This window comes from Mastomys coucha, unplaced genomic scaffold (genome assembly GCF_008632895.1).
Source record: "Mastomys coucha isolate ucsf_1 unplaced genomic scaffold, UCSF_Mcou_1 pScaffold16, whole genome shotgun sequence".
In the NCBI taxonomy this organism is placed as follows: Eukaryota; Metazoa; Chordata; class Mammalia; order Rodentia; family Muridae; genus Mastomys; species Mastomys coucha.
This window is the reverse complement of record NW_022196898.1, coordinates 52,353,864-52,358,442: the sequence shown is the minus strand read 5'-3', so window position 1 is coordinate 52,358,442 and position 4,579 is coordinate 52,353,864. Positions and strand designations below refer to the sequence as shown.

Sequence of the window (4,579 nt, the reverse complement as noted above, 5' to 3'; positions counted from 1 at the left end):
CGACTGTCTGGAGACAGCCCCTTATATACCCGAGCCTAAGCTGCCAAGTCCTCCAGGATTGGCTCCCTGTCAAACCCTCATTAGCATACACCTGCTCAGGAGGGACGCATGCGCAGTATACATCCACTCGGGAGGGCGCATGCGCAGTAGAATAGTCTATTGCGCTTAAGATGCAAGCGGCTGACGATCATATCCAAGCGGCTGCCTACAGGGAGGCACGGGGCGTGCTCACCTAGCAGGGGGAAAGAATTAAGGCTGCTTGGAGCCCTGCTCATCCCCGCTTCAGCCCCGTAGAAAGCAGCCTGTGTCTCTGACAGACATCTGCCATCTTAGATACGATCGTCTAAGCGGCCGCTTCCAAGCGGCTGATGATCGTATCCAAGCGGCTGCCTACAACAGTAAACCAGGCTTGGCCTCGAACTCAGAAATCCGCCTGCCTCTACCTCCCAGGTACTGATCAAAGGCATGCGCCACCACTGCCCTCCTTTTATAAATCTTAAGTTTTAAAGTTACTTTGAACCACTCCTGGATAGATCATTGATAATGCTGTTTTTTGTCTTAAAAACAATTCCCTGGAGGCAAGGGAGAGGCGCGGCCAAGGAAGACTTCCCTAGGCTGGGTTTGTATAACAAAAGAAATGTCTCACAGGCCTTCTGGAGGCCTCTCTGTGCTTTCGTATTCACTCAAATGTACATATTTCACTGAGCACACTACCCAAGTCACATCCCAAAGACCACAACTCCTGCACTGAGGACAGATTCCAAGGTCAATTTTGCTGTTTATTCCTGTCCCCTTTTTAAGCTGATTTATACTTAAGACATTTTTTATAACCTTGGTGCTGTAAAAGCATTGCTTGTAACAAAAGAAACCTCTGCTTGAGGGTCTCTGAACTGTTTTAGGGTACAAATTCCTTGAAACAATTTATCAAGAGCCTGTTTGATACCAAATAAATTTTCACTGAGATCTCCTTTCCAATCTTAAATTTTGCTTTTACCATTCTATCTATTTAAGTTTGTTTTTAAAAAAGGGCAGCAGGCCCACACTGGCCACAGCTGCCTTCAACTTTCACCACTCTTGTAAGCCAGAACCATAACTTTTGGAAAGCAAAACCTAATTTTAAACAACAATCCATACTCTTTAAAATCAATACCAAAACCATTACATTCACGTTACAAAGTTTTTTAAGTGTCTCCATGCTTTTGAACTATAGCTATCAAGCCTGGGTCATTCTGAGATAACTGCTTAGAGCATACCAGGACTTTGGAAAGTAAAATCGTGGTGTTGATTGATAGGCTATGTGGCACAGTGCCTTTACCATACTCTTCCTAAAGTACCAGGTGATATTATTTTTTGGTGGGTTATCCAATAATCCATTAAATAATTTATCAGCTCATCTCACTAGTCTTTTTGTCAGCCACTATCTCATTAGGCTTGGAGATCCCTATCTTTACCCTTGGCTCTTTGGCCTTTTTGGGTGTAAGTTTCAGCCTCCCTGACTCCTTTATTGCACTCTGGCCATTCTTCCTCATTCCCAATTGGGTCAGAGTTGACTTCGAGGCGTCCCAAGGAAAGTCAGTGCCCATTGAGTAAGTTTAGGGCTTCTCCTCCTGAAAAATTTTATTGCCTGGTACATAGCTCATAATTTAAAGTGTAGCTGCTATATGATGTTAAGCAGTTACTAAATGGCTGCTCTGAATTCTACTGCCTGGTAAATGGCCTGCAACTTAAACTGCAGCCTTTATATTGTGCTAAGCAGTTGCTAAACTCTAGCTGGAGTCTGTCTGCTGAGATTTCGGCCATCTTGGCTGACTCATGCCACGAGTGCACCTTTAAGAAAAGTCAGAAAACAAATGAAGCGGTTATACAAATCTTATAAATTTAGATCAATCAAAGAATTTAGCACTTAAGCTTCTGACCCCTTTTAAAAGTAGCTTTTCAGCAGGGCAACTTAAATCAGTCTTTGCTGTGTATAATGAGATTCAATCACAAGCTGGATAGCTAGCAGATGAAGTTTTAACCATTTTTTTTTATCTTTTTAACATGAAACATAGAACAACAATCATTCATACCACAAGACAAAGACCGACATAAATTGGCATGTAGACAAATCGGTGCACCAACTATAACACAGAATTAGGACCAGGAATTTCTCCTGAATGAACCATAGAGAAAGCAAGACATCTCTCTTTCTGTCTCTAGGATAGCTCTGAAATCCATTTTCTTTTCTTTTTTGTCTCACTCATTTTACCTGCTTCTTTAGTGAGCAGAGCCCCATTTTTATGGGACTTGTTTCATTCCTCGAATGCTTCTCTTTCCCACAATGAGGCCAGAGACCTGGAGGAAGGCCCTTTTTTGTCTCCTAAGGGATTTTTACAATCCTTCCTCAGGTGTTCCAGTTTTCCATAGCTGAAACGTTTAATTTTACTCTCCTGGGAATGTTTTCCGTTCCCAAAGTTCTTATAGGTGCTGAATTTCCATCACATCATTCCTGTAAATGTAGGCCATTTTTTTGCGCTACACAAAGCATCTAGACATGTTTTTGGCTCAAACTGTCCCATGGTAATGATTACTTGCCTTTTTGACTGGTTATCATTTACCAGCAAGTCTGCAGCACTCTTGACGAGATCTTATTCTTGCCTGGGAAAGAAAGAAAGAAAGGAAGGAAGAGGAAAGAGAAAAAAAAGAGCTTACCTAACTAGAGTCCCTGTTCGGGCGCCACCTCTGAGTCAGGGAATGCCAAAAGGTCCCCAGAAGACTGGCTTCCTTTGAAGCTGTATGCCTCAGATCCGTGGTCAAGCTTTTGGTCCTGAAACTCAGGTTTCACTGGAGTGGGAGTGGCATGAGTGATCGTTAGTTCTGAGAGGAATCCTAGCTGGAATTTTCATCATCTATATTTGAAATCTGTCTTATTTCCAATACTAATAATAACACTTTTTAAATGGCCTAGAAGAAAGCTATGTGGATGCATTGAAATGGATATAAAATGGAGGCTGGAGAGATAGATGGCTTACCAAGGCTTCCTACTAGAGGACCCAGATTCAATTCCCAGACCTACATGGTGGCTCACAACTGCCTGTAACTTCAGTTCCAGGGGATCTAACACATTCTTCTCATCTCCATGGCACCAGACATGCACATGGTACATTGACTTACATACAGGAAAACAAAAATAAGAAAACATAAAACTATAAACATAAAAGTGAGAAGGCAATGGGCAGAAGACACCATCAGAGTCTTGACCGTCTCTTTGAAGAGTTGGCAGTGAGTGCCTCTGCACATGAAGAAACCCTGCCATCAGATGTTACTGACCGCAGAGGACAAAAGTTGAGCCATGAAACAAATAATTCAAAAGTCATTTTTTGGGTGTGTCTGGTAGCAGGAGAAGATGATGGTCTCCACAGGAGTTAAAAGTTCCTCCTAATTTTTGCTTGTTGGAAGAACTTGAAGAAGGACAAAAAGGAGTAGGTGATGGTACAGTTAGCTGGGGCCTTGAAGATGATGAAGACGTGACACAAGGTGGACAGGCATGATTACTGGGCCACAAAGGACAAACTATGAAAACAGAAAATATAACCTGAAAGTAGAATGTGGATCTAAATACCCAGAAGCTCCTCCATCAGTTAGATTTGTAACAAATGGAATCAATAATTCCAGTGGAATGGTGGATGCATGGAGCATACCAGTATTGGCAAAATGGCAAAATTCCTATAGCATTAAAGTTGTACTTCAAGAGCTAAGACATCTCATGATATCCAAAGAAAATATGAAACTTCCACAACCACCAGAAGGACAGTCGTACAACAACTAATTTTAGTGGATCTCAAACTTGTCTTAAATCAACAACCTTCTACTCATGTTAGTTTCTTGATTAAATGTCACCATGCAAAATACTCACACATTAAATAAAAGAATTGCAGCTGGTAAACATGACTGGACAGTTGTAAGACTATATTTAACATATGTATACCTATTATGTTTTCATGTAACTAGAGAAGTGCAGCACAATTTTTCTTTCTCTTCTTAAAGTACTGTCATTTAAACATGAACCTGAAGTACTCAAAATGGAATTCAGGTTTTCAAGACAGAAGCATGGCAAAAGAGTGTCAGATGGCCATGAAACCATTTGTTTTTCTGAAAAGTAAAGTCTCAAGAAGGAAGAACAAAAATGGCATGTTTTATCCATCACATTTAGAGCTGCAGTTGGAATTGTTTAAAATAGCAGATATAATGAATAGTCAACAATTGTGTTAATTCTTGACGCGGTGTGGGTGCTGACTACTATTAGTATCAAAAATAGGTTCAGGATTGTTTTGATACCTATATTTCTAATAAAAAGATGTTTGGGGGTTTTGAATTTCTGTTAAAAGCTGTTCCTGTTTGTTACATGTAACAGACATAATTTGTTTACAGTCTTTATTTAATAAAACATGCTTAGAAGTTTTAAGTGAAGTCAACAAAAAGGAAATAGATGTATGATATGTGATTTTTATTTTTTTTTATTTTTTATTTTTTTCAGGAGATGGTGAGTTTATTTTGTCTTGTCTGGATAGAGGTTTGATTTGCTCTTGAATGTTCCGGG

General features: G+C 40.3%; 1 pseudogene; it reads left to right on the top strand.

The window, feature by feature from the left end:
• Positions 1-3,385: 3,385 nt before the first annotated feature.
• On the top strand, positions 3,386-3,808 carry LOC116094224 (annotated as a pseudogene).
• The last annotated feature ends 771 nt before the right edge of the window (positions 3,809-4,579 follow it).